General features: G+C 35.5%; 1 protein-coding gene and 1 pseudogene across 1 annotated transcript in view; both read left to right on the top strand.

Moving 5' to 3' along the window:
- The window catches only part of GALNT13 (polypeptide N-acetylgalactosaminyltransferase 13), a 592,145-nt gene that overhangs the window by 6,528 nt on the left and 565,675 nt on the right, over positions 1 to 19,942 (top strand). The gene's annotated exons all lie outside the window — the stretch shown is intronic.
- Positions 11,901 to 12,548, top strand: LOC101423775 (coenzyme Q-binding protein COQ10 homolog B, mitochondrial pseudogene; annotated as a pseudogene).

The following is a 19,942-nucleotide window of genomic DNA, read 5'->3' as shown; positions in this document are numbered from 1 at the left end:
CATGCAGGGGATCCCCCTGCATGGCAGGGCACTCCTTGCGCGCATCAGCACTGCGCACTGGCCAGCTCCACACGGGTCAAGAAGGCCCGGGGTTTGAACCGCGGACCTCCCATGTGGTAGGCGGACGCCGTATCCATTGCGCCAAGTCCGCTTCCCTTCTTTTGCATTTTTAAGAAGTGCCCACTGTTAAGATAGGCAGGAGCTGCCCAAGGTATGTCATATCAGGCTTTAACATGATGGGGAATTAACTGGGACTCTATTTTATATATAGAACTTTATTGAATTGTCACCTAACTCTTATACAAGTTCCTGTATAATATTATAGAAAAAGTTTGATTGAACTGTTGGTGGTATACAGTCTAAGTGGTGTGTTGTAGCTTCTGTAAACAAAAGAGAAATTTAAGTACAACTGCACAGTCATCCAAACTACATTTCAGAGAAGGGGTAAATGTCAACTTAAACTCTTGCCTAATATTAATTACCTTGATACTATAAGCAAAGTACCTATTTTTTTGTTAATAAAATGTTCTTTGAAGTATTGGGAGGATTATGCATCTTTGTGTGGTTCAGAAGTAAAACAACTAACTTAATTTCCTCTTGAGGATTTTATTTTATAATTAGTTTCAGTTGGAGAGGATAAGATTTGGAAATTCATACATACATGTGCATGCAGACACATGCACCTATACCTAAGTTTATTTATGAGAGGGTTAAGAATGGTAAATTGGTTTATAAATTGATAAAATAACTAAACTGAATGCTTACCTTGTTCTTGTTCTGTGGTAAACAAGCATATAACAGGTTTTATATTTTATTATATCTTTATTTGTATTACATCTTTACAACAGTCATATGGGTTTTAGGTAATATTGCTTCCCCATTCTATAAACAAGGATTCACTTACTCAATCATGTAGTTAATATATATTATGGACAAGGATCATGCCAGTTTTTTCTGTGTCAAAGCCAATGCTCTAATAGTTCTTGACCTGAAATTTCACTGACTTTTAAAATAAAAAATGGTGGACATTTTAACCCCAACTGAGATGGAAGAATGAGTTCTCAAAAAAAAAAAAAAGATTCTTTCATTAACTAGAATAAACAGATGCCTGTGAGCTTTTCTACATTGCATTTATTTACTTTTAAAAAATTTTCACCAAAGGTATATGAAAATTTCATCCCAGATTGGTAATTTATTACATCACCATCTGTAGACTGTGCCTGGGGACTCTTCTCAGCCTGAACCACTATGATATACTGCCTACCCTGTGCTTCCACACAGCACAGGCCAGTAGGGTCCTCAGAGCCATGGCTTAATGAGACATAGTGCTTATGGCTTATTGCATTCTCTTTCTAGTGGTGAGTCTGGGTATGGAATTTGGTCCTAGAAAATATGCTAGCAGTTGTTCTAGTCTCAGTTTGCTGCATCAGTGTTTGTGAAAAGGATTGGAGGACTGGAGATGACTTGTTCTTTGTGGTAGCTATTGTGAGTCACTGGTTCTAAGATTGTGCCCACCTCTGTCCTGGGAACAAGGAATAAATGCTGGGCAAAACCAAAAAGAGTGTGCCAGAACTTATTCCTCTCTCCTTTCCCCTAACTAGGTGCACCCCAGGCTTTAACTTTCAGGTTGCTCCTTTTTTAGTTCTTTGTTTGCTTTTGTGTCTACAAAACAATTTGCTTTCCAAAGGAAAGAAAATTCCAAATCTCTCATTGCCTTTGGAGAGTGATTATTGTGGCCCATCAAAGAGGAAAAGAATGCTGTTAGGGTGTGAGAAATGTAGTTCAATTGACCTAAGGCATTATTCGGGCTCATTCCTACCAAATCAATTTGTGTAAATTGGAATTACCTAAAGAGAGCTTTTCTTTTTCTTTTTTTTTTTTTTTAATAACTCATTAGGTCCCACTGATACATTTTCATGGAATGAATCCAGAGATTCTATCCTTATAAACACTTTTCTAGGTGACTCTGATGTGCAGTGAGGTTTAGAGCAGTGAGGTTTAGAGCAGTTGATGTAGTTCTAGAACATCATTATATGAATTTATCTATTAATTCCTATTTATTTAACCAATTGTAGCCATTAACTATGTTCTGACACTATTCTAAGTGGTGTACAGATATTGTCATTTAATCAATGTAACCCCAAGAAGTAGGTTTTATCAGTATCCCCATTTTATAAACAAGGAAACAGAGGCACAGAAAAGTTAAGTATTATAGTTTGTCCAAGGTAATAAGATAAGTTGCAGGGAAAGAGCTATGCTATTTTTTTTTTACTTCTTCAAATAGCTTTCTAATTTTTTAAAATTAATTTATTGAAATATATTATCCACACACACAAACATACATAATCAATAAGTGTGTAGTAATAGTTGTGAACTTACAAAACAAATATATATAACATCATACAGGACTCTTGCACCTCACCCTACCACCAACACCTTACATTGTTGTTAAACCTTTTTAACTAATGATTCAAGAGCATTGTCAAAATATTACTACTAACCAAAGTATTTTCCCCAACCCCCATATAATTATTATCTAAATGTCATTTATATGTGAACATACATAAACAAGTATGTAGTAAAAGTTATGAACTTACAAAGCAAACACACATAACATCATACAGGGATCCCATATATCAACCCTCAACCAACACCTTGCATTGTTGTGAGATGATTGTTACAAATTATGAAAGAATATTGTCAAAATCTTACTACTAATCGTAGTCCTTATCTTACATAGGGTGTGTTTCCCCCCCAACCCACCCTATTATTACTTTTTAAATATGTTTTTTATGACAGAAGTTGTAAACTTGTAAAACTATCATGCACATATGCAGAATTCTCAAACAACACCCCTCTATCAATACACCACACTGCAGTGGAATATTTGTTACAGATAATATCATCTGATTGTTACCATGTCTATAGTATACATTTGGCTCACATTTTCCATACTGCCCCATTATCAACACAGTACCTCTTCGGCATAGATGCAAGAATATTATATTGTTACTGCTAACCACAGTCCATAGGTCATTCCAGTTGTATTTTTCCCATGCGTTCCTAAAACCTACAGTAGTTATATACATTTGCCCTAGTTCACAAATGACACTCTTGCGTCTGTACCATCAAGCACAATTCTCTTCCACCTCTTGGCTTACTGTGCTATTCATTTCCTAGATTATTCTTTAGCTTTCTGTCAGTTGGTATTTACATCCCTAGACTACCATTTTCAGCCACATCCCTACTTATAAACTAGCTATTACTATTTTACCATCCATTTTATAATTTCCACACTTTTACAGTAAAGCTAATTAAAACTTCTACATACATTAAACATCAGTAGTCCATCTCAGTCCTTTTCTTATCTTCATTAAGAATCCACCATCTATCACCAGGTCTTGAAGATATTTTCTTACAATTGCTTCTAGAAGTTTTATGGTTCTTGCTTTTATTTTTAGGTTTTTGGCCCAATTTGAGTTAATTTTTGGATAAGGTGTGAGATAGAGGTCCTTTTTCCTTCTTTTGGCTATAGATATCCAGTTCTTTCAGTGCCCTTTTGCTGAATGGACTGTTCTGCCTGAGCTGTGTGGGTTTGACAGGCTAGTCAAAAATCACTTGACCATACATGTGAGGGTCTGTTTCTGAGCAATCAATTTGGTTCCATTGGTCTATGTATCTGTCTTTATGCCAGTAATATGCTCTTTTTACCACTATAGCTTGGTAGTACGATTTCAAGTCTGGAGATGAGGGATCGCTTTTCCTTTTATGATGTTTCTGGCTATTTATTATCCTTCCAAATAAATTTGTTAATTGTTTTTTCAATTTTTTTTTAATGCTGGTGGAATTTTTTATCAGGGTTGCATTGAATGTGTTTATCAATTTTAGTATAATTGATGTCTTAATGATATTTAGTTTTCCAATCCATGAGGAGGGAATATTCTTCCAGTTATTTAGGACTTTTTAGATTTCTTTTAACATTGGGTTGCAGTTTTCTGAGTACAAGTGCTTTACATTGTTGGTTAAGTTTATTCCAGACTACTTGAGTTTTATCTGTCATATTTTATTTTCACCACTCTTTTGACACTTTCAGTTACTTTTATTGATCTAATCTTCATTTCTAGACTCTCTTCCAGGCCTCTCTCTCCTGTCTTTTCTTTTCAGGCTCTTGCACACTCTTTAGTATTTCCTGAAAATCTGGTCTCTTGCTTAGAAATTCTCAGTTTCTGTTTATCTGTGAATATTCTAATCTTGCCCTCATTTTTAAGACAGTCTTGCTGGATATAAAATTCTTGGCTAGAAGTTTTTCTCTTGTAGTATCTTAAATATATCAAACCACTGTCTTCTTAACTCCATGGTTTCTGGTGAGAAATCAGAACTTAATCTTATTGGGTTTCCCTTATATGTTATGCATTGCTTTTCTCTTGCTGTTCTCAAATTTCTCTATTTGTCTTTGGCAATTGACATTCTGATGAGTATGTTTCTTGGAGTTGGTCTCCTTGGTTTTTTTTCGGATGGGAATACATTGTGTTTCTTGGATATGGATATCTATATCCTTCAATAGGGTTGGGAAATTTTCTAACATTATTTCTTTAACTATTCTTTCTGCCCCTTTTTCCTTCTCCTCTCTTTCTGGGACACCCATGACACATATATTGCACATCTTTGGCTGTTGTTTAGTTCCCTGAGACCTTTTTCAGTTTTTTCCATAGTTTTCTTCTTCTGTGCTTTTGTATGTTCATTTCAGAGGCCATTTCCTCAAGCTCACCAATCCTTTCTTCTGCCTCCTCAAATCTGCTGTTACATGATTCCAATGTTTTTAAAATTTCATTTATTGTGCCTTTCATTCCCATAAGATCTGCTATTTTTCTATGCATGCTTTCAAATTCTTTGTGCTTATCCACTGTCTTCTTAATATCCTTAATCTCTTTAGCCATCTCATTGAATTTATTAAGGAGATTGGTTTGAACATCTATGATAAGTTGTCTCAATTCCTTTATTTCATCTGGAGGGTTGTTTTTTTTCCTTTAACTGGGCCATAGCTTCCTGTTTCTTGGTGTGGATTGTAATTTTTTGTTGGTGTCTTGGCATCTAGATTACTAGAGTATTTATTCTGGGTGCAGTTTTTCTCTTTAGTTTAGGGCTTCCTGTCCTTTCTTCCTTCCTGGTTGTGTAGGAGGAGCCAAGGATGTAATTGGTGCTATAAACTGTGCAGGCTCAAGCTGTCCTCATTGCCCCAGGGATGGTTGAAACTTCTTCCAACTTTCTCCTTTCCAGAGGTAGGGACAGAGTCACGGTTGTGTGGAATAATCCAAGTTGTGCAGACCTAGACTGTAGTTGCCCAGAGTGACTGATGAAGCATCACACCCCTTTCTCCCTGCCTGGGGCATGGATGGAGCTGCAGGTGTGGGCAGCAATCTGTGCAGTGCAGGTCCAAGATGACCATAGTTGCCTCAGTAGACTTTTAATTATTCAGTTTGTGCCAGCCAAAGGTACCCTCAGTTACCTGGATAGATTGGTGCTGAGCTAGCTAGCCTCCTCCCTGCCAGAGGTGGGACTGAAGCCTAGGGTAGGGCTGCCGGGGTATCTGGGTGAAAGAAGCCAGTTTCTACCATCACTATGATATTCGGTCAGCCCGGCTTCCCCTCAGGCTGGGAGTGGAGTCAAAATGGCGACCACTGGCCTTTTACTGATTTAGACAAGTTCACACCCCAGCTGTTCCTAGGGTTAATCCTTAGGCAGTACATTCCACCAATGAGTAGCTGAAATTGGTAGCCAACCGCCTCCTCCTTCCCCGTTTTGAGGAAATGGAGCTTCCAGTTCCAGTTCCAGAATAGCTCTTGGGCCGCGTTGTACCGCCAGATAGGACAATCACCTGCCTCTGCGACTTGGCTGGCAATTTCCCCAAAGAGGTTAGCACAGGTCCCTGCAGCTTCCTCCCTGTTGGAGGTGACACTGGGGCCTAGGCTAGAGCTGCAATCTGACCTGGATGGAAAGAAGCCGGTCCCCACCCGCACTGGGATGCTCAGTCCGCCCTGCTTCCCCTGGGCAAGGCGTGGAATTCAGATGGCAGCTCCCAGCCTCTTTCTGACTTGGACAGGCTCAAACTTTAGCTGTTCTCAGGATTATACTTTAGCCTGCTGAATTTTACTCATCAGTAGCTGAAGTTGGTGCTCAACCATCACTTTCTCCCCTGTTTTTGGGAAGTGGGGCTTTCAATTCCAGCCATGGAACAGCTCCTGAGGCAGCTTGTGCCTCCAGTGGAGGATGGGCACCGGCCTCCTGGGCATGGAGTGCTCGACTGAAGAGTCTTTTCTGCAGATGGGCAGTCTCCTCCTTCTTCCATTCCTTCAAGGATGTTGCAGGATGCCCTTCTGGCCTCCTGAAGCCCCCAAACAGGTGCTTCAGCTAGCTCCAGGGAGCTTTGGGTGTTTACTGACTGCCCTGTAGCAGGAGCTGACTCTAGGAGCTCCTTACTCTGCTGCCATCTTGCTTTCTCCCCACCAAGAGCTATGCTATTTTAATGAAATGACTAAAACTGTCTGCACAAAATCTCAAAGCTCAAAGTAGCAGAATTAAAACTGGAACCCAGAGTTCTGTCTTGTTTCCTATTTTAATAAGTTTTGCCTTTAAAAGCAAAAGAAGAAAACCCAACTGACAAACTCAAATTTCTAGAGTTGGAAACCAAAAAATGTTTCTGTTTCAGAATAAATAACCCTCAGCGGCGGACTTGGCCCAGTGGTTAGGACATCCGTCTACCACATGGGAGGTCCGCGGTTCAAACCCCAGGCCTCCTTGACCCCTGTGCAGCTGGCCCACGCACAGTGCTGATGACTGTGCAGTTGTGCTTAAGTTCCTATTTTGTAACAGTAGCCACAACACACCACTTAGACTGTGTACCAACCAACAGTTCAATCACACTTTTTCTATAATAATATACAGGAACTTGTATAAGAGTTAGGTGACAATTCAATAAAGTTCTATATATAAAATAGAGTCCCAGTTAATTCCCCATCATGTTAAAGCCTGATATGACATAACTTGGGCAGCTCCTGCCTATCTTAACAGTGGGCACTTAAAAATGCAAAAGAAGGGAAGTGAACTTGGCCCAATGGATAGGGCATCTGCCTACTACATAGGAGGTCCGCAGTTCAAACCCCGGGCCTCCTTGACCTGTGTGGAGCTGGCGCATGCGCAGTGCTGATGCGTGCAAGGAGTGCCCTGCCACGCCGGGAGGTCACCCGCGTGGGGGAGCCCCACGCGCAAGGAGTGTGCCCCATAAGGAGAGCCGCCCAGTGCGAAAGAAAGTGCAGCCTGCCCAGGAATGGTGCCGCACATACGGAGAGCTGACACAACAAGATGACGCAACAAAAAGAAACACAGATTCCTGTGCCACTGACAACAACAGAAGTGGACAAAGAAGAAGATGCAGCAAATAGAACAGATGACCGGGGAGGGGGGGGAGGGGAAATAAATAAATAAATAAATCTTTAAAAAAAACAAAAGAAATAGCCCTGGATTAATTAGGAAATGAAGATAATTATGAAGAGAACAATAAACATGGGAAAACCAGAGTGATTTTTGTCAACAAGTCATCATTGACATTGTCTCTACTTAGATACTGACCTCAGCAAAAATTATACTAAGAAATCAACACATAGTGATGCAGATGGGAAGAAATATATTTTAAAATTTATTAAAGGAATAGTTGTGTCAGTCCATAACTAAATAGGATTTAGACGTCAATCCTCAGTTAATATCTACATTTTATAACTAAACTAAATAAGATAACTTTTTTCCACTTCAATACTGTTTATAAAACCTTTTAATTCCACTAGGAAATGAAATAGTTGGGGGAATCCTCCTGAAGTTTGTTTTTTTCCCTTAAGTATGGTTTGCTTTTTAAAAGAATTTTTTGCAAATTAACATCTATATTTTAAAAAATATTTTTGTCTAATTTGATAAAATATTTTTATAGCCTTTTCTTTAGTCTTATTTTATAAATTTTATTTTAGACAGACTAAAACTTGATTAGATTTTGCACATTATTTTAATTAGGATTTCCCAATAATAAGTCATTTCACCTGCCTGGATTAATAAAAAATCCACTTGGAAGCTGTAGTTTTTTAAGATTCTGTAAATGAATTGAGGGTTAATGGGAGTACTGAATATCGTAGTTAAAGAATCAATACAATCATTTCTTTTTTTTCCATAGCAAATTCTGCTTCTTTGTCTGAATCCCTGAGGCTCATATCGTACTGATTCTGCTGATAGTTCAATCTTAAATGGGACTATGTTACTGGAAAAATATTAGAAACCATCCTGTCCCGAACATGGTCCAGATTTTACTCATACCCTGTAGATTTTAAATGTACTTTTATATTTTTTCCTAATGTAAATACTGTTTATCATTTTGAAGTATTCCTTTTCTTCTACCTATATAATTTTTCTTCCTCTTGCCTCCCTTTCTTCCTTATTTATCGTGTTCTTCTACTATTAATTGTCTTCCTTCTGTGGTTCTGTAAATCCTAGTAGAATAAGACTAGACTATTGGTGCTCTTGATTCTGAAAAATAAGTAAATAAAACAAATGCTCTGCTTTTTCATCACTTAGTCTCTGAGGACTTGAGAGACAGACGTTGCGGCTCTTGCATATATGCATATATGTCATTTAGCAGGTGACTTGGGATGCTAAATCCTCATCTAATTACCTTTGTCTACATTTAGAATTGTGTGTTTGGGCCCTTTGGTCAGTTGGCAGTTGGCAGTACTTTGGCTCCAGGAGAATACTGTGTTATTTGACGGGATGCCAATTTCAGTTTTTCCACACAGTTTCACATTCCTTGATCAGATTTCCTTTATAACAATGTATATTTCATTAATAACACTAAACTATTGACTTCACGTCAAAAACTTTCTGCGATATTAACTAATACATTGTGCCAAACAATTTTAACAATTTATATTCTGTTGCTACAGCCCCCTGACTTAGGGATAGTATCTCCCCTATTTGTAAACCTAGAACAGAGTATTTGTTACAGCTTTTTAAAAAGAATTTTATTGTTGTTCACTAAGTTGAGATGAATGGTAGATAATTGGATGGTGCATCTGAATTAGCACACTGAATTGCTGGTTATGAGGCACTTCATTTGCTGTTGCAGACAAACAATAGGCTCATTCTGCTTCAAATGCATAAATTCTTATTATCTATATAATAAAATTCTAATTCAAATGAGATAACATGTATATTATTCCTATTCCTTTGGAAGGAAAAATACCCTCAGCAAATGTAAGATATTTGCAACTATCTCATTAAATGATTTTGACCTTAAAAAATCTATTTTAAAAGTTTTAATCAGTTGCCACATTCTCTCCAAAAGGATAGAATATAAGGCATTTCAGACATGAAATCGGTAGTATTACTTTTACCCTGTCTACTAGTAAGATATGTGCAGATGTGGATTTTGTATTTATTTCAAAACAAAGTCTTGTTTCAGTCATTCTGAACAACAATATTGCCATCATCCCTTTGGTGATATGCAACAGTGTACTAATTTTGTTTGTTTATATATTTCTTTTCATATTAGGCATTTCAAAGTAGCTACTCTAGGGCAGAAGGGTTGTTTTTAAACAGGGAGTATCCGTTTTAAGATGAAGGATGAGGCATAGCTTTATCTCAACTCCTTCTGGAAATCTCATTAACTCAAGAATTAAAATAAGGGGTCAAAAAGGTATAAAACTGCCATGAGTTGGATGGACTGTTAAGGGTGAAGCAAGGCAGAGGAAACTTGCTAGAATGTGGGATGGAACCTGAAATTGAGGAGGGAGAGCCCCTTTGCCCTGAACAAGCCCCTACAGGCTTTGGGCTCAATAATGCCAAGAAAAATAGCATACAGGAGTGAGTATTGGGGCTGAAGTAAAATAATCAAACAGGTATAGATGGAATAACTACCCTTCTATTCCCCCTCCTGTACTTTCTATCCAAATATTTCAATAGCAAGTTATTTGCATTTCCCTTCTCCATCATGTTTCTTAACACATGAAATACAAATTTATACTCCAGTGACGTTTCATGTATTGCCTAGTGACAACAAGGACAGCTAAGGGTGAGTTCTAGAGTCATAGGAAAAACCCCTTTATGCTGGCACTTAGGGTCTTGCTTAAGCTTCCTAAATATTCTTTTTTTTTTTTTGTATGATTCCATTTATATGAAATATCCAGAATAGGCAATCTATACAGACAAAAGTAGTCTTTTAATCAACAAAACAAACTCAAGTACAGAGAGTTCAGCATTTTCTCTTTCATTCTTTAATGTAAATCAGCAACTAAGGATTTCCAGAAGTTAAGGAAATGATTTATATAAAAAAATTAAGACAGATCTGCAACATGAATAATGAGAGATGAAGGTAAATGAAAAACAATAGCAAAATGATCTTGGAGAAAACAGACAATTAAGGGATCATAAAAGAGTCGTCCCCACCCAATTATATTACTTAAAGAGAATCAGAGAAATATTGATATGGAAAGGAACAATAAATGAGCAAGGAAAACTCCTGGAAATGAAAATAAAGATAGTCAAATATATGTTCAATGGAAAATTTGTCATTTGAAATAGTGGAAATTTCTCAATAATTCAAACCAAAAGGAAAAAGAAAATGGAAGATTTAAGCATCAAAGTGAGCCACCCCAAAGTGTGACATCATACTAGAGTTCTAGTGAGGAAACAACAATATAGTTGGAGCAAGTTTTAAAGAATTATGATAATTTTGAATTGTCTAATGGAAAATGATTTGCATCTCAGAATTCCATACCCAGTCAAACTCTCAATGAAGGGCAAGGGTAGAAGAACTACATTTTCAGACATATAGAGACCTAGAATGTTTTCCTCCAGTGTTATGTTTCTTACAAAATTACTTCAGGTTGAGTGTGAACAAAACAACTGTAAAATTGAGAGAAAGGGAAAGACGTGGCATGGTAGTTATGAAATAGTTCTAGAAGGCAAGCAATTCATAAGGTTTCTTTATGTTACAAGATTGGTATAAGAACATGGAGGGCTTTGGTAGGTGGGAGGGCTCTGAGACACAAATGAGGCATTATAAAACATACTGTGAGAGGAGTGTTAGAAAAGACAGACAAATAGTACAAGGAAAGAAAAATGTAGAAACTTAGAAACTCCAGGAAAACACAAGAAAGAAAAGGACATGGAACTTTATTTGGCACTGGAATAAGCAATATTTTTATACTTATTAAATATAAGTGCTATTTACTGATTGTTAAGTTTTGGTGTCAATCTTTAGATAAAGTATGGAAGATAATGACTATAGAAGAAAATGCAAATATTATTAACACTGACAATGTCACAGTAAATATATAGGTAGTAGAGGTTGGTAAATAGAGAAGGGGACTGGAGAGAGCTGAAGGAGAGAGCTGGGGATTTTAATATTCTATTAAAGAGTAAGGATTGAGAGATACTCTATGCTTACTACAAGAAATAGCAATGAAGATATATTCCTTAAAGCTATGAAGGTAAACATTAGGAGGAATAATGACTATATGAGGAGTACGAAGTGAGATGATTTGGATAATGTGTAACACCTTTTGATTATTCAGTCAAAAGTATGCTTTAATTTATTTACAAAAATATTATTTCAAAAAGCAAGGAAAATATTCTTAGGAGCATACAATCTCCATATTTCCACAGATTTCCATCACTCTGTATTGAATCCCAGGCCTGTAAAGTCATTTGAATTTAAGGCTTCTGTTTCAGAGCTAATGAAGTAAAAGTGAGTCATTTACAGAAAAGGAACTGGATGGGAGCTTACCATATAAAAATATGAATTCTTGGAATTTTTGTTCTTAAACCCAGCATCCCAATGCTGTCTGATGTTGGTGGCAGCAGCCGGAGCCCTAGCTCCAGTGCAGGAACCTTAGCGGAATGTCAGATATTTACTTCCTGTGGTATATTGATGAACAGACCTCTTCCACTATGTACCTCCGCTGTGCCTAGGGAGATATATGCAAGAACTTTCTTCAAAATTGCTGCACCATTAATAAACAAAAGAAAAGAATATTCATAGAGGAGAATTATAGGATGTTCTATGCAGGAAATGTATGATGTGGTGTTAGGAGTGGAGATTATCAGTTTTTTGTTCCTTGGTAGAAAAAAATCAGATGTAATATCAAAGAGATCTGGATGCTGCAAAACACTATTAAAAATTGGGTTTCCACCTGTGTTTTGAGTGATTACACCATTAGTAACCTTGGTGAAACCACGTTTGGTAAAGGCATTGTGTACAGCTGGTAGACTCTTAAATCAGTAGAAACTGCTTGACATTTTAACCTGTCTTTCTGACTACTCAAGAACTTTTACTTTGGATTTTAAATTTCTTTTGAATTTCACTCACTGCTACATATCAGCTTGCCACACTATTATTCAATGAAGTTGTAAAGCAGATGGTAGCTGCCTTTGAAAGAAAAGCATGTAAACTGTATGGTCCACAAACAAATATACATTAGAAGTTAATGCTACATGAATTTCATCACACGTAGAGGGGAAAGAAGAATTGGTGTCACCTACTTATAACTAAGTTCGTTCATGCCTTAGAAAGTGCTTTCATCCTTAACTTTTAGAAGTCAGAAAGTATTTGCTAAAACCAGCTGTAAATAAAACCTGTGCCATTAAAAATATGCATGTAGAATACAGAGCCACTTGTACATAGACTTTTCTTCCAGTATAATTCAAAGTAATGTGTCCGTCAACATTCTACATTTACAATTAGGGAATGTCATCACTGTTGCTAGAATACTGACTGACATGATTCTTCTGAACAGAAGTTGAACCTAAGTTTAAACTTTTAATTATCACTTTACTTGAAAGATCTTAATTTATACATTTATGTAGTATGTATTATATTAACCATATTATATTTATTAAATTCAGATTCTGAGTAACTCATTGTTATAGGGCCTGCCTTGTGGCTTAGTATATTTTAGTAATCATCAGATATTTTAAAACTTTGACTTAAAAATACTGTTAATAAAAGTCCCCTAGCACTCTTGCTATTATTTAAGTGTTCTTATGGGTGGCAGTAGAGAATTCAGTGTTATAATGAGGTTAGCTTCCAGATACCTAGTGAATATATTTTTTGGCGAGTGGTTCGGAGTGTTAAACTACTTTTCTAGTAGTTTGCAACCCTCTCCCACATACTTTGGCTGTTTTTTCAGCAATGCTAGTTGTATGTCAAATTTTGTCTTCAATAGATGATGATGGCTGATAAATCTCAAGCACTGTGCATCCCTATTTTCTATTTATTGTGTGCACTCACTTTGGTATTTTAAAATATTTTTAAAAGCAAATCAGTGTAAGGACTGAAGTGGTAACTTAATAAAGGTAATTTGTTTAAAAAAAGATACAACTGATCAAAATATACCCACTCTATATTCTAGATCATTTCTATTTTATATTCTGTCATTTATTTATTTTACAAAAGTAGGTATAGCATTTTCTTTGAGAATATAATGCATGATAATTTTTCAAGTATAAATCCCAAGACCAATTGACGATTCTTACTCACTGTAGCTCATTATTAGAATAAAAGTGTTTATTGCTTTTTTAACAGTCCTCATATCAAGTTTGCTTCTCTGCCTCATGAGTAATTGAATTAATCACTAAAATCAGGATCATGCATCTTTAATTCTATTAATCTATAATAATCACTTCCTGAACAGGGTTGTTTTGATAGAATATTTTCTCATTCTTCAAGACCTTCTTTTCTTATAATTTAAAAAAAATATGTAATCTTATGTTTTCTTAGCTGATATAAAAAATGGAAAGAATTATCAGGCAATTCATTAAAAGAGCCCATCTCTATTCCAACTCTGTTTTCCTGACCATTTTAAGAGCACTAAGCAATAGTTTTAGTCAACATTTATAGTGGTTTACAGATAGAGGCAGTAAATTTTATAGTCCTCTGTATTATTAAATTATTCCAGTTACTGTGATTACCTGATGTGTCTGCAGATTCTCAGAAATGATAGATGGATGATGGCCATTTCAACAGTACACAGATGGGAAGATATTACCATCTTAGATCAGCAGATGCTCTTGAAGTTTTCGCTGCTTTTTATTGTTGGAGCTAAGAATTTAATTTTGTAAATGATCAGAAATTGTTGCATTAAAGAGGCTACATATTTCTAATGAATGTGAGAATACCAATGAGTCCCAAAAGAAATTCTTACCTGCTGGTTGTTGGAAGAATACTGTGTGTGTCTGAGTATGTATGCCTGTATGTGTGTATGTTCATGCTTTACCATCTTATAACTATGATACATCAATAAAATTGTAGTAAGCTTTCTTGAGAGAGAGAGAGAAACGAGGAAGATTCTAAGTTTGCCCAATTGCTTAGGACATGTGTAACACAAAAAATGAGAGCAAAAAATTACTTCTAATTTTTGTTAAAATCTAGTAATTTTGAAGTATGGAAGGCTAGGGGATTGTGAAATGAGAAAAATTAACAAGGCATTCTTTAAAGCTGTGAATTTCTGGTTTCTGTTAACAGGCTCTAAATGCAGTCTCACATTAACTCCTTTTTTCATTTTCTGGTGATCTGGATTTGTGTATAGGAATTTGGGGCAGACAGAGCTGCTTTGTCCTGGTAGTACACCTGTTTTGATTACTCAGGGGCCCACTAAGTTTCCTTTTAAAGTTGAAGTTTTTTGCATTTAATTAGAACCTTTCAGCATATTAACTACCTCTTGAATCTAAGATAATTTAGGAAGAGATAGTGAAACTCAATTAAGTGTTAAGACTTTGTTGCCTGGACTCATACCAATGTAGTTCAAAATAGACTCATCCAATTACTAGCAGAATGCTAGAGAGCAAGTGCATAGACTGTATGGCATGTGGTGACTTCATCTTTAAAATAGGGGTAATAGAATAAAAGCTATCACTATTGTATCTCCTCCTACAGGGTGCTCTACTGGCATTCAGTGTGATAGGTGCCTAGTAAAGCTGACTTTAACCAATTTATAAAACAAAATTTTCAGACATGGAGGAATTACTATGAGGAATAACTACATAATTGGGTCTGGAGTTTCAATAAATAGTAGTCAAAGATAGGATTGAAGTAAAATTAAATAGAATCACAATAAAACTGTAATACTGAAACCTTTGGAAATCTTACTTAAGAAAGAAAGGGAGATAAAAGCATGAAGACAAAAGTATATATCATGGTAAATTTTACCATTATATTGAATACTGAACACTGAAAAGTCAAGGTAAACATATTTTATTCCCTTTAACTTTATTTGGAACTTTCCATGGTTGGTGCTGATTTTTGTTAGGTATATTTGGTTTAGTTGAACAGTCATCCTTTATTTTTCCTTTAGTTTTCTGATCACTGCTATATTTTATTTTCTTGTGGATGACCCATGGAGAAACTGGAAGATGAGTGTGTTTTTTTGAATATGACTGAGAGTAAATATTTTAAAACATATTGCCATCCCAGCCTTAATCCCTTAAATGAAAAAGGTGAAAGACTATTGTCTTAGAATATAGACAATAGAAATGCAGCTTTCATTTTCATTATATGAGGTCTAGTTGTTTTTAATGAGTTTTATAAGTGCTTAGTTGAAGATGTTCTTTTTTATTTAGAAGAAATAATTTGAAATAACAAATTATAATTAATTTCCCATTTAGAAATATGTGAATTCCAATTTTCTATTCCATCATACGAGGCGAATATGTTTTTTGATCACTGTTTGTCAGTTCCTTCACAATAATTTTAGTGGATGATAATTATACATAAATTAATAAACTGCTGGTAGGGATCTAACGATGCTTCATGCTGCTTTTGATTTATTTCTAGATTATTTGCAGACTGTTTAAATGTACCAGCATTAACTTTAATATACCCTATATAACTTCCTCACCTCCAAAACCATGTTCAGTAACATATTTTTTAAAAACTGGTAAAAGAACAAATTCTCCTATTTTGGAAGAGTTTGTATAAGATGGGATGTTATACATTATTAAAAATATGTGTTTTCTGTACTTTTAAAAACCTTTTCATATTATGTCAAGTGATGAAATAATTTAAATAGCCTATTACTACTTTTCACATTGTGACACTAACACTTTTCTGGTGCTACATGAAAATAAGATTGGACCCTAAATTTGCATTTGCTTAGTACTCCCTTTGCCTTCCATCCTAAAATTCTGTATGTGACTTGAATATATTTCAAAAGTGATTTAAAAGACTACAACAAAATGTAACCCAAGTAAAAACTGGGCAAAGGACTTGAATAAACATTTCCGCAAAGAAGATATACAAATAGCCAATAAACAGATGAAAAGATGTTCAACATCATTAGTCATTAATGAAGTGCAAATCAAAACCTTGATGAGATGTTACTTTACAACTACTAGGATAGCTGTAATTTTAAAAAATGGAAAATAAGTTTTGGAAAGAGTGTGGAAAAATTGGAACTCTCATACATTTCTGATGGGAATGTAAAATGGTATAGCCATTATGGAAACAGTTTGGCAGTTTCTTAAAAAGTTAAATGTAAAATTTACCTGTGGCCCAGCAATTCTGCTCATATATATACCCCACAAAGAATCACAAACAGGGACTCAGATACTTAATTATATGTGAATGTTCATAGCAACATTTTTCACAAAAGCTGAAAGATGGAAACAACACAAATGTCCATCAGCAGATGAATGGATAAACAAAATGTGGTATGTATATATGCATATGCATACAATGGAATAATATTATTCAGTCATTAAAAGGAATAAAAATGGACTGGGAGAGAGTGTAAACTACAATGTAAATTGTAATCCATGCTGTGTAGCAGTGCTCCAAAATATACTCATCAAATGCAGTGAATGTGCCACACTGACGAAAGAGTTTGGTGATGTGGGAGGAGTGGAGGTGGGGTGGGAATGGGAGTATATGGGATCCTCTTATATTTTTTAATGTAACATTTTGTATGATCTCTGTATCTTTAAAAAAAATCTATGTAAAAAAAAAACATATGAAGTGCAAACTGTGGGTAACATGGATGAATCTTGAAAACATCACATTGAGTGAAATAGCCAGACAAAAAAGATAAATATTGTCTATTGTATGATTCCACTTATATTAAATATTTATGATGAACAAATACATAGAGAAGGAAAGTAGACTAGAGGATACTAGGGGCTGGAGGGAAGGGGAAAGAAGTTATTGCTTAATAGGTACAGAGTTTCCCTTTGGGATGGTAAGGAAATTTAATTATTAGGCAGTGATGCTTCTTTCATAACATTTGAATGTAATTAATGCCACTGAATTGTACATTTAAAAGTGGTTAAAATAGCAAATTTTGTTATGTATTTTATATATAATAAAAATAAAAATTTTTAGTGATTACCAAGAAATGTTTATTAACAACTTCGATAAATTTTTAAAGAGTTTCTATATGAGAAATATTTAAAATTAAGTAATAATTCCTGCCTTTTCTGGGAACCATGCATGAAGTTAACTATTTTCAACAAAGGTTACATGGACTCACAGAGAGCTGATACATGTTTTAGTATTGCTGCTTTGACCTGCCAAAATATTACACTAGCACTGATTATTTTATAGTGTGACAGGTCACTGACAATTATCCTTATATACTTTGTGAACAGTCTATATTTTATTTAAAGCAAAGTACTTTGGAAGTTAGTAGCTCATAAAAAATTGTTCTCCATTTTTATAAATATAGAACCAAGATATTGAAAGATTTAGTGATATGATTGATCTTGAGGTGCACTTTTGACTGAAAATAAGTCAATGAAATGTTGCTACCAGTTTTGGGACTAATACACCCTATCTTTGTGTACGTGTGTATGTGGTATATTTCTCCAAAAGACCCAATTTAAAAATTTGGAGTCTCATTTTTTTAAAGGGTTCTCTGAGTACTTTTAAGTGTAGACCAACATGATCTTGCACCTGGGCATTCCATCAGCTAAAAGTAAAGCACTGATCTTTTTATAATAATTCATATTTATTCTTGACTTTTAGTTGCTTTATTAACTATAGAGTTTGTTTTATCCTTATATTGGACCAAACTAAATTTTGCCAGCTAGACTTTTTATTTTTTTTTATTTTTTGTCTTTATTTTTTTTAATGTTACATTAAAAATATATGAGGTCCCATATACCACCCACCCCCCCTCATCCCTCTCCTCCCATAATAACAACTTCCTGCATCATCATGGGACATTCATTGCACTTGGTGAATACATCTCTGAGCACTGTTGCACCACATGGTCAATGGTCCACATTATAGTTTACACTCTCCCCCAGTCCACCCAGTGGGCCATGGGAGGACATACAATGTCCAGTTACTGTCTCTGCGGTACCACCCAGGACAACTCCAAAACCTTCCCTTTCCATATCATTCCAGTTTAATTTTCCTGTCAAGTTTTACAAGCTTCAAGTTTTTAACCAACCTCAATCCCTTTCATATACCATACCATTTTTTACCTGCTGTAAAACATGGACATGAACACCCACATATACTCACATGCCCTAAAACTGTCACATTTTGTTCTACATCTTACTTTATGCATATAATGTTAGTTGATGATATTTTCAGTGGTCTTAAAAATTCTATATATATTTAGTACTTCCCCCTCCAAAATTGTGATTTTAATCAAGTTGTATTGTGCATTATCTATGATATTATTGTAATTCTATATAGACACATGCACATTGAAAAAATTCTTGAAGTATATCATTCATATGTCAACATACATAAGCAACAAGTGTATAGTAAAAGTCGTGGACTTACAAAACAAACATGCACAGGTGTAGAAATCCCATACAACACCCATGTACTTTTAATTGGCTGAAGGGCAACACCTCACATTAAATGGATATATAAACTCATGGGCCAATAAAACATAGCTGCATTAATACAGACATGATTGCATTTCATTGGTCCATGAAGTGATCCCTGCCTAAGCAGCCAGTATTCATGATCAGTTCAGAAATTTGGTCATTGGTTTTGGGAGTCACTTAATTTAAGCCACGATATGAGCACAAATAAGATGATTTTCTTATCCCTGCTTCTGAGGATTATTTCCTCATTCAGGGATGAATAACATTTGCAAGAAAAGCTACATATTTTCATAAAGCCAATCCTTTCTATCGAAGAAGGCCTTTTATCATAAGGAAGTATAAATGCCATCTTTCAATGTAAACATTACAAATTTATGAATTGTGCATGAATTACTACATATTGTTATTTTGTAAACTTTTTAGGTTTTTTCTCTGTAGCTTTTCAGTAAATATGTTTACACTATATTATTCATGGCCGCATTTTATAGGGAAATGTGTGTCTCATTTGTTCATTTACCACTGCTCAGGTCTTCAAAGACATTGAAGTTTTTAGTACCTAGAATTCTGATCAGATGCTATATTTGACTGATTGCCATCAAGCACATCATCCAGAGGACTTAAGAATTCTGATCTCACATACTATATACTTGGTCTAGAGATAAAATTCACATTGTACCCCATTTTAAAACATTTTTCACATGCTACCCTAGTAATCCAGCTCACACCTATTTCTTGTTGCTGACACCCATAGATGGGTCTCCCTATGCAAGCCACATGTGTTTGTTGCAGTGGCCCAATAAGCATTAAAAAAAAAAAAAAGGAAAAAATGGACATGTATCCTCAGGTTGATGCTGTGTCATGTTTGGCTTGTTTTCTCTTTGAGAACTTGCACTCCTGTGGCATGTTGTGCCTCAGTCTACTTGGCTACACTTGGCTTTTTAGTGCTAAACCTGAATAGGGCAAAGCTTTCCTTTTCTATTCCCTTCTGGTCACCTACATTTATCCTCTGATCCTTAACTGTGCTTTTCCTTGAAATAGAGCTAATCAAGGAATTGTCCCACTTAATTATGCT

This window comes from Dasypus novemcinctus, chromosome 7, assembly GCF_030445035.2.
Source record: "Dasypus novemcinctus isolate mDasNov1 chromosome 7, mDasNov1.1.hap2, whole genome shotgun sequence".
Taxonomy (NCBI): Eukaryota; Metazoa; Chordata; class Mammalia; order Cingulata; family Dasypodidae; genus Dasypus; species Dasypus novemcinctus.
This window is presented reverse-complemented; position numbering and strand designations above follow the sequence as displayed.